At 40.9% G+C, this 11,002-nt stretch overlaps 1 protein-coding gene across 1 annotated transcript in view; it reads right to left on the bottom strand.

Moving 5' to 3' along the window:
• Positions 1-1,198: 1,198 nt before the first annotated feature.
• Positions 1,199-11,002, bottom strand: part of LRRC38 (leucine rich repeat containing 38) — an 87,816-nt gene continuing 78,012 nt past the window's right edge. Inside the window, exons 5-6 of the mRNA XM_061479327.1 lie at positions 1,620-1,835; positions 1,199-1,295 (exon numbers count right to left, since the gene is read on the bottom strand). The gene's annotated coding sequence lies outside the window, so the exon portion shown is untranslated. The remainder of the gene's footprint in view (positions 1,296-1,619; positions 1,836-11,002) is intronic.

The following is an 11,002-nucleotide window of genomic DNA, read 5'->3' as shown; positions in this document are numbered from 1 at the left end:
AAGATTCTTTCAGGTGATTTTTTTAACCCACTTTTATAGTTTCTAAGTGGCTGTTATTCAACAGTACGTATTTTATCTTCATTGATAATATGTTCCAGAAAATTCAGTTTCCTATTCTTGGATAGTTTTAAAGATGCATTTCACCATTTGCTGTTCACTGAATCTATTCAATACCTGATTTCCTTTCAAAAACCTTTAGACATCTGCTGGTACTTTTGGTGAATTTCTGGCTTTATGTTTCTTCCACAGAAATAACCCTCATAGTGATGACTTCACAGGGTTCCATAAAGGAACATGTGCATTGAACATGTACAATCAACATATCCTGCTCATTCTGATGAATGCTGCTCTTCCTGTGCCAGTGATGGGTCTGTATTGTATGTTGCAATGAAGACCTCTTTTAACAGTCTTTTCCTTTTTTCTTTCACCTTATTTGTGATATGTCATAGCAAAACTGCATCAACAGTTAAATGTGTGCCTTCTACAGCATAAGTATCATACGTGTGATGCTCCTGCAGAATCTATCCACGTACTCTGTCATAAAGACATCAATGACAATCTCAAATGGAAAAGAGAAAGCCTCCTAGCTCACATCCTAGCTTTTGTTTTAATTTGCTCATACAGATCTGCATTTAGACTAACTAATCATATTGCACTGTGATATAAAGCTTTGATGATAATTATTATTAGTAGTGGACTTGACAGTCCTGGGGTAAAGGTTGGACTTGATCTTAAAGGTCTTTTCCAACCCAGCTGATTCTATGTTTCTATGATTTTGGCTGGCAAAGCATAAAACTTAAAAGTGACTGACAGAAAGACTGTCTAATGTAGTTTAAGGTCAATTAAGCTCAAATTGAGTGGTTTTTGCTGGTTAGTATGTGATTCTGTAATTATTTTTAAAGTAAAAATCTGGTCCCCATATGGTTTTCCACATAAAAAGCCAGTTTGTGCCAGAATTCAGGTGTTCCAGCAAATAGCTTTTCAAAGACCCTATTTCACAAGAAAAGGTGTGCTGACATGGTGATCTAGGTCCTCTTTTTCTTACACAAGTACACATTTTAGAACCTGGCTTATATAAAATGTTTCACCTACTACTGATCACTGCAACACTGAGCCCATTTGTCTAGGAATACTCATACCTTTCATTTTCTGAGTGCATTGCTATTGGTTCTGAAGTGCTTTGTAATTTTTAAAATTAAAGAAGCTTTTTGACAGAATACGTATCAAATTCTCTGTTCTCCTTCATGACAGTGTTTTCTCTGAATTTTGAGATGCCTCTGTGATGTCAGGATCTCCTAAGAGAAGGAAAGAAAAGAGGATATTTAGAATGCACTGATACCAAGTTTATCATGTATATTAATGGAATCTGAAAACTCTGTTAAAACTCAGGGATGTTCAAGGCCAGGTTGGACAAAGCCTTGGGTGGCATAGTTTAGTGGGAGGTGTCCCTGCCCATGGCAGGGGTGTTGGAACTGGATGATCTTAGGGTCCTTTCCAACCCTAAATATTCTATGATTCTATGTTAGAAGAAGCTTGTGGCCTTTTTAGAGTGGGAAGGCCTGAATTCCTAAACTAATTCCAAGTTTTTCCTGTTATATCTATCTAGGCAAAGAACTTACTCAGAAAGTTTGGGTGTCTTTGAGGAGCACAAACTTACAAGGTTGCTTGCTGATGGACTGCCAGCATGCAGGGACTCAAAATGCTTCATAAAGGATCTGCGTTTTGATGAGGTGCCAGTGAGGATTTACTGCCCAAGAGCACCAGCTGCAAATAAATGGAGAGGAATCATCATCTTCCATGGAGGATGTTGGATAGTTGGAAGCATCAGTAAGGAGCTGAAAGACAAAATATGATTATTTAGGATTCTTAACTCAATCTTTTTAATAACTCTCCTGAACCTAGGAAGTGACTGATGATTAGTTTGAGGGATTGAGAGACAGAAAGCACTCATGGTTTATTTTACTTTTAAAACTCTCTAATCTGCCCTTATTTTTGTAGGATATTGCACTCTTTATGACATATATTCCTTACAGGAAGCAGTGCTGCTAAAGAAATTTTTTTTTTTTTTTTTTAAACTACACTGAAGTTGTTAACATCTGCGTTCCTCCCTTTGGTCTCTAACTGCAGCATGTTTATTGTGACTTCTGTAGTGCTCATGGCAATTCAGATGGTCTTATAGCAGACATTTAAAAACATGTGTCCATGATGGATGTACTTTAGTTGTCTTTTTTCCCGTTTAATTTATTAGAGAAACCAGATATAACTGCAAACATGTAATTCAGAAAGTTCTAAAAGATCCTATTTCTACAGGCAGGAGACATGCACACATATTACATGGCATTAGAATTCTGTAACCGAAAGAACACATCACTGAGCAAATACCTGTAAACCAAATCTTCTAAATGCAGCAAAATCACAATTAAGGTTGAAGAAAAATTCAGTGCATCTTTAAATACATTAAAAGAGTCATATTTCTGCCCACAACCTTACGATGGAATAATTCTATTAGACAATTTACTGTAACACGATGTGTAGGTCTCAGATTTCTGCCTGAATCAGCCACACAGAAATGTGCTGATTTCACAGGGGCACATCAGCTGCACCCTTCATTCTTCAGCAAACAGTCAAATCTCTGCTTCAAAATTCATTTAGACTCAGCTTTGTACTACAATTAACATTTCCACAGGAAAATGGTATGACGTACCTCGGCCAGCCTCAGCCTTCCAGTTACTTAAAACAACGTAGAAAGCTTTTACAAGGATCTCAAGCTATTTTAGCCTTTACAACCACCCTAAGAAACGGTGTGTAATAATCCTCGAATGGTTTGTGTTGGAAGAGACCTTAAAGCTCATCCAGCTCCAACCCCTGCCACGGGCAGGGACCCCTTCCACTAGAGCAGCTTGCTCCAAGCCCCTGTGTCCAGCCTGGCCTTGAACACTGCCAGGGATGGGGCAGCCACAGCTTCTCTGGGCACCCTGTGCCAGCGCCTCAGCACCCTCACAGGGAAGAACACATTCAATTGTGGCAATATGTCATAAAAAAAGAGATGATATTGCTTCAAGTATTTTCAGATTTAATTACATCAACAACATTTGTTCTTCAGGAAGCCATGAAAGAATATTCTGGTACATAGCCAGAACATCTGATTCAGTGGTTGTGTCTGTTCCATAAGTGACCCCCATTCAGTGTTACTCCCAGGATTAGTTAGTTCCCTCCGGTTCCCTCTTAATGATACCCATTCTGTATTTACATTTCTTTAAATATAAGAGAAGCTGAGCTGTAGTGTTGTCTACCCCTATGCTGTTGATATGTGTGAGCAAGCATGTGCCATGAAATGGCAGTGAGAAACACAGGTTCATAAAGTTACAAAAGTTATATATATGCCAGCTATTTTCAGAGGAGCAGATCCGTTTGTTTTGTCACCACAAAAAATCATTGACTTTGATAACAAGGAATTATAAGTCATATTCCTAATTTCAGTCTCTAATATCTTTTTATTCCCTGGTTATCAGGATGCTGATGAATCCATTGAATTAATTTCACAGAACAGTGAAAAACCAGAGAAGCAGAAGCAGTGTCTCTGCAAACAGTGAAGGGTTAAGAGAGAATGCCCACACTGTTACCTCTGTAGTATTTACTTTCTTATTAATATTAATCTTCGCCAGAAAGCCATAAAACCATGAATACAGAGAATAAAGAAGTATGGCTGTTAAAAACATAGTCTCAAAGTATACTTAGATGTCATTGAAATCAATGTACAACACTTTAACTTGCTTAGGTGTCTGACAGTTATATCTACCTTGATTTTCAACACATAAAGTAAGTTAGTAGTTAAGAAAGAAATAAAGGGATTGTCACTGTAACATCCCCTTTTTGTAATTCACTTGTTCCAATGGATACCATAAATAAAAGTATTGTCTACAGGAAGCTATTTTGTCACCACAGTACATATACTGTATGATGTTTTATAATGTTATTAATCTTTCTATATTAAAACGCAATAATAATATACAATACTGTACCAATATAGAATAACCTAATAATCAGTGTCCCCAGTGTAAAAAGCTCAGGAGCCATGACTCGGCTGGATTTTGTGGGTTTACACAGGATTACTCACAGCTATACATACATCCAAAGTCAGTCTGAGTGGGACAACTGCAGACTTCCCTGCAGGCATGAACTTGCATCCCAGGTGGATGCACCTGGATCAGGAACTGAGTAAATGTATGGCCTTGTAAAATGTGGGGAAATGGACTGCAAGACTTAATGCCTCACACACTTAAATTACACAAGAGCATAGCTCAATGCTGATGGTCTTGGGGAAGCTCTTCTGTTTGCTTCACCAAGCAAAACTTAAGTAAAGTTAATATTGCTTTGAGCGAGTTTTGCAAATGCATTCAAGCCATTTGCAAGTAGATGTGTAATACTAGTGGATGTGTAATACTAGTTCTTTTCTGCATTTCAGGTACGTTTTATCTCCTGAACATAAGCATTCAGTCCAAGCTCTGGGCTGTCATACTGCTACCGTGTACTTCTTGAAGACTGCAGAAAACTATGGGGTGGATCCTCATTGGATTATTGGATTATTGGATCCTTGGATAAAAGGAGGAAATTCTTTCCTGTTAGGGTGGTGAGGTAATGGAATGGGCTGCCCAGGAAGATTGTGAATGCTCCATCCCTGGTGGTGTTCAAGGCCAGGCTGGACGAGGCCTTGAGTGATATGGTTTAGTGTGAGGTGTCCCTGCCCATGGCAGGGGGTTGGAACTAGATGATCTTAAGGTCCTTTCCAACCCTAACTATTCTATGATTCTATGATTCTATTATTGTTTGTGGGCATAGTTCAGGGGCACTTTTGCTGCTAGTGTATGCCAAGAACTGGGAAATAGAAGAGATATCCTAAAGACATGCGCCCAAGTACTGATCTATCCATTTCTCTAAGCACTGAACTTCAATCTGCCATCTCATCAGAAAAATGCTTTCACTGCCTTCCTGTCCTGGGAACATACAGTCAAGTTTATCCTGAAGTCCCTGAAGAAAGACTGCTCTATGAAGGAAGCTGTTTTGGCAGGTTCTCACATTCCTGAGAGTATGAATTTGAAATACAAGAAGTGGATAAATCCAGATCTTATCCCAGAGATATTTAAGCTGGGTTATAAACAGCTGCTACTTGCTTCATTTCTACCTCAAGTCCATGAAGAAACAAAGGAACTGGTTGAGACAAGACTGTCCCCACTGCTAGCAGAAGATGCTGTTGTTTGCTGCCTACCTGATGCTTGTATCATCACCTGTGAGCACAATGTGCTCAGAGATGATGGACTCTTGTACAATAAACGGTTAGAGGACAACAATGTCAAAGTGACCTGGTTCAGCATGGAAGGCGGTTTCCACTGTGCACTGGGATTTTTTGGTTATGGTATTTTCTCTTTTCACCACCAAGTAAAAAAGTGATCCACACTGTAAACTTAATAGAAGGCTATTAAAATGTTTTCTCCAGTATAGTGTACTGGTATGCAGAGGGTGTTCTAATTAACCAGCTACTAGCTATTTGTATATTAGAACATTAGAACCTAGGTAACAAATAATAAGATTAGCATGGTCTGTTGAATTCTGATTTTCAGTTGCTGTTATTTGGGAACATGATTTATTTTTTATCTTTTCCCCCACCTTTTTTTAAAAATCCCATTATTTGGTATATCTGTTCTGATGTTCTTTTTTTACATTGTAAGAAGATTCATTCTCTTCTTATGTCAAAGAATAAAAACTCAACATAGTAAAAGAACATTTTGAAGCATGCCATTAATGAGTAACTAGCAATGTGCATCCACATCTCAACATAATACACACAAAATCAGCATAAAATGCCCCCTCAAAGCCTCTGGAGAGTAACAATACTTTCACATCCAGCACTTCTGAAATGAGTAGTAATCATCATCAAACTATGTGTATAGGTAGCTTTGGACATGATTGTAAGGTCTGAATGAGGGAATTGAGTATATTTACAAATCTGATTTTAAAGGGAAATGGGTGACACAGAGGGAGTACAGAAATGCCAGCTGTGTGAGACAGGTACCTGTGTCTGAGACTGGCCTCTAAACTTTTCTATAAAGTTCTTTTCTGAGAAGCAATTGGTTGTCTTTAGCAAGACAGACATAGTGGGTTTTGCCATTTTGTAATCAGACACATCATCAACTCTTTTACCTGGAATTTGGAGAGAAAGTACAAAAACAGCATGGAAGGTGCCCAAATAATCTCACAGAAGGAATCACAGAATGGTTTGGTTTGGACAGGACTTTAAAGCTCATCCAGTTCCAACCCCCTGCCATGGGCAGGGACCCCTTCCACTAGAGCAGCTTGCTCCAAGCCCCTGTGTCCAGCCTGGCCTTGAACACTGCCAGGGATGGGGCAGCCACAGCTTCTCTGGGCACCCTGTGCCAGCACCTCAGCACCCTCACAGGGAAGAGCTCCTGCCTAAGAGCTCATCTCACTCTCCCCTTTGGCAGGTTAAGCCATTGCCCTTGTCCTGTTCCTACAGGCCCTTGTCCAAAGCCCCTCTCCAGGTTTCTTTTAGCCCTTTTATGCACTGGAAGCTGCTCTAAGGCTTCCCTTGGAGCCTTCTCTTCTCCAGGCTAAACAATTTCTGTGAATGAACTATTGAACTATTTCTGCAAAGATACAAAACACAAAGGAAAAGAAAAATCTCAGCTGAGTTGTTATATTGCTCATTAGAACAGATCCACCTTCACTAAACACAAGATAATTGCCATTGCATGTCAAAACAGCTGGTCATTCAATGCCTACGAACTGTAAAATCACTCTTATGCAACCGCCTTGCACTTGCAATACCTGAGCACACACAAGCATGGAAAGAGGTTACTCCCTATCTTCATTCTCTGTCAGCCAAATAGTGAGTAGGAAGAAAATGCTGGGTTAAATTCTTCACATTGTCACCATGTTAATTAAATATGATGACAACTTCACAGGTACACATCTCTGCAGCAACACGTTGTTACTTGTGAATTCTTGCTCTCAGTTCCTTGCAGCAAAATGAAATGACATTTCTTCATGCTCTGTTGACACAACAGATTGTTTTCTTTTTTCCTATTGCAGGTATTAGCAATTTATGCTTCGAGCAAAGAAATTCTTCCGGGGTAAATGTATAAATTCCAGATATTCCACAGTTTGAGGGTTTCAGGATTTGCCTCTGTTATGCAAGCAGATGTGAAAGTGGGGATTAATTGTGGTTTCTGATCTCAACATGTTGGTAGCTGAAGCTAGGCCAGCATAGTAGTTGCAGCTAGTACCTGCTGCAAAAGCTGTGCAGAAAGCTGGCTAGTATTTGAGCAGTCTGGTGCTCTGCCTTGAACAAGATGGCTTAAAACTAGCCTGGGTACATCTCCATGCACTTCATCAAACCTGTGACAGTTATTAAGCTTATCTTTATTTTGGGTCATTTTTATCCACGCTTCGCTCTTGTTTGCATCTTCAGTACCAAGCTTGTTCTCTTGATGATTCTTTGCAGGTAGAGATGGGTGGAAGTGCTAGAACTAAGGATGTCTGTACAATTCCACCTTGTATGTTGTAAGTTATGAGACAATCCTGTATGATCTCATACTCTTTTACTCATACTCTTTTACACATACCTCATTCAGCACAGCGTGTATTATACTGCTTGTCCATTCAGCAATCCAATACTTGTTTTCTTTCCATTATTCACTTTCCGAATTTATGCCTCATTTATAGGCCAATGTCCAAACTCTTCACTGATCTCTTCCTGAGATTTTTCCATGGTCCTTTATCTGTAAGTCTTTAATTTATTATAAATATTAATAAAATTATAATATGTCAGCAGTAATAGTACTCTCTGTACATTTTAATTTGTATTGAGGGTTATAACCATGGCAGTGCAGATGGGTGAGTACGAAACAGCAAGTCCTGAATCCCCCATGGCACTTCAGGCCATGAGAGCAGAGATGCAACATAGAGATGGACTCATGATCGAGGGGTGGACTTAGCAATGGACACTATTGCCCAGGTTATTCACAAGTGTGAACACTGCACACAATCTCTCCTGCTCTGGAAGACTGTTACAAGAGATGAAGCCTGACATCATGGACCAGATGGACTCAGCAGCTTTATAGGGACTGGTCCATGCACTAAGATAAGAGTGCACTGAGATAAGAGTGATGGTATATTGAAAATGTGGGAACTGAGCATGACGTGAATGGTATGGAATAAGGGGTGGATAATGTCCTGGGTTCAGCAGTAGCAGTCATTTTTTCTCCTTCTTGGTAGCTGGTACAGTGCAGTGTTTTGACTTTCAGCTCGGGAACAGAGCTGATAACAAGGATGTTTTGGTTTGGCCAAGGACTTTGTGAGCCTCACGCTCTGCCAGGGAGGAGGGGAAGCCAGGAGGAAGCAGAGACAGGACACCTGACCCAAACTGACCAAAGAGCTATTCCATACCACAGCACGTCATGCCCAGGATGTAACTGGGAGTTAGCCGGAAGGGCTGGGAGACTGAAGGGTTGGAGGAGGTATTGGTCGGAGCTTGGTCGGGCTGAGGGGGGCGAGTTATCGGTCAGCTGGTGCTGAGGTGTTGTATTCTCTTCCCTTGTTATTTCTCTTATCATTATTATCACTGGTGGTAGCAGTAGTGATCTGTGTTATACCTTAGTTACTAAACTGTTCTTATCTCAACCCGTGGGAGTTGCATTCTTTTCAATTCTCCTCTCTGTCCCTCCGGGAGCAGGGGGAGGGCAAGAAAGGGGGGGAAGTGAGCGAACGAATTACCTGACTGGGTTTAAACCACGACAACTAGTGACTCCTATATTTTCTAAAATTTAGGGAGTCACAAGATGGAATTGTCTCCATGGAACTTCCTGTCCTCTACTTTCTTTGAATTAATTCCAGCTCTGCTGTGTCTTGCATTGCTAAGATAGAACATTTGGTCATTTGAAGATATCTTATACTTTCCAAAGCATGGAATTAATTTTCAGGTACTTAAAACACAGTCAGTGACAAAATTGCTATGCTCCTACAGAATTATGCACACCAATGACTTTCCACAAGGAGTTATCCATATGGATACAAGCGTGAACACCCAAACTAAGCCATTAACGGATCTCCTCAGTGCTTTGGCACTTCAGCTGACAGCTAGCGGCAGTCAGCATGTTGGCAAGGACTGACCAGGGTGCATACTTCAAGCACCAGATGGCCCTCATGCTCTGCAGAACTCACACAGGGCTTCTCCGGACAAGCAGCACCCTTTCTGGGAATGCTTCCCGGTGTCCAAGAACAAGCATCTATTCACACCTGCTGTGTCTGAATCTAAGCAAGTGATTACCTCTTTGACACCTAATCAGCACCAGATACAGGCAGAGAGTTCTTGGGTCTGCTTGAAGACTATGTGAGGAAATAGTTCACACCTGAGCAACTGGCTCGGTCTATTTCTCCTACTACATGAAGCTACACTAGAGAGAAAAAGCTTAAGGGTGCCAACCCAGTATTGACAAGGTTTCAGGTACAACATTTAGCTCTTCATCGGAAATTAAGTCAGTTCCTAGAGCAGGAGAATATGGCGGTTTGGCCTCACGAGCCAATTCCTTTGCTCTGTTTCACAGAGAGACATATCTCATGTATCTCAAGAGATAAGGTTAAAAAATCAGAAGCTGGAGAGAGCATACATTTCAAAGATTATTTAGGGAATGGTTCTCCATCCTGGGATTCAAGCAAGCTTGTAAATCGCTGAGACTATGCTTTTAAAACATTAATGGTTACCCTGTACCTGCAATGCCCAAGCTAAAAAAAGAATGTATTACTTCAGGAACCAACAGTAGTTGGTTTCTTCTACAGCTGCTAGCAGATTCCAGCACATCCAGTCTTTGTGTGGAGCCTCTGTTGCTGGTGGTTTGGCTTTGATGTATGGACCTAGTTAACACGCCCCAAGGATCTTGTCCAAGACCAGTTGGTAACTAGCTACCTCAAGGACTGGCACCCAGAAGCTATAGAAAACAGACCAACAATAGGTGGTAAGAACCTTAGCACAAACAATCTGTCACAAAAAGTCAGAAGACTTCTTAGAACCCCAAAGGGGCCAGATCTGATAAGCATACTTACAACGCCGCTAATTTACTAGGACAGCACAGTTTAGCATTAAGTTGATTCCTTTCACTATTAAAGCACTAAAGAAAGGAGCTGCAACCATGTTTTGTGTAACAGTATTTCCTAATGATCTTGTCTGAACTGTAAGAAAGCTGAACCTTATATGCACTTTGGTGCTGACAGGTTTAAATTCACCCATTCCATTTCCCAAGTGGCCCAACCACCAGCATGCCTGTCACCAGCATCCCTCACCCAGCTGGGCAATGTGCAATTGCCACAAAGAATAAACCAAAAGGAAGCAAACTTCATCCTCAGCATGTAAACAACCCTTGGCAAGGCAGGGAGAGGGAACAGGGTCATTGGGACAGGAAAGTCTGCAAAGAGGTGTTGGATAAAACGAAGAATCAGTTTGGGCACAGGGAGCAGAACATGGGATCTGACTGGTAAAAAGACACCCAAAGGTAATACCTTACGAGCTGAAAAAGCTTTGCTTTACAGATTTTTTTGCTTCAGGTTAAATCTCATCACCTGTGTACTGAAAAATCTGTTCATTCCAGAGTCAGGCAAAGATCCTAAAGCTCACTACAGAGTACACAGAAAAGAGTAGGCTCCTGATGTCTAGTCAGTTGCTACCAGCACTGAAACCATGAAGTCCAGCTCTAGGCTTCATCAGCTGCAGTCACATTTCTACCTGGAATGACATCTGCAAGTAATATACTCATGAGAAGGTGGAGACTGCATACTGTAAGGCTCGACCAAGCCAAACATCAACCAACCAACCAACCAACCACAACAGCTGGTTCCAGGCTTCCACCTCCTGGAGAAAAACTATCAAGGAAGATGAAGCAAGATGCAAACCACTGACACTTCAGGCTGCAACCACTTCTGGTTCCATTAGATT

Source organism: Pezoporus flaviventris, unplaced genomic scaffold (genome assembly GCF_033815535.1).
Source record: "Pezoporus flaviventris isolate CSIRO_AGI_PZ_B2104156 unplaced genomic scaffold, CSIRO_AGI_Pfla_v1 ptg000148l, whole genome shotgun sequence".
Lineage (NCBI taxonomy): Eukaryota > Metazoa > Chordata > Aves > Psittaciformes > Psittacidae > Pezoporus > Pezoporus flaviventris.
The sequence above is the reverse complement of the archived record's forward strand: the minus strand, read 5'-3'. Positions and strand labels throughout refer to the sequence as shown.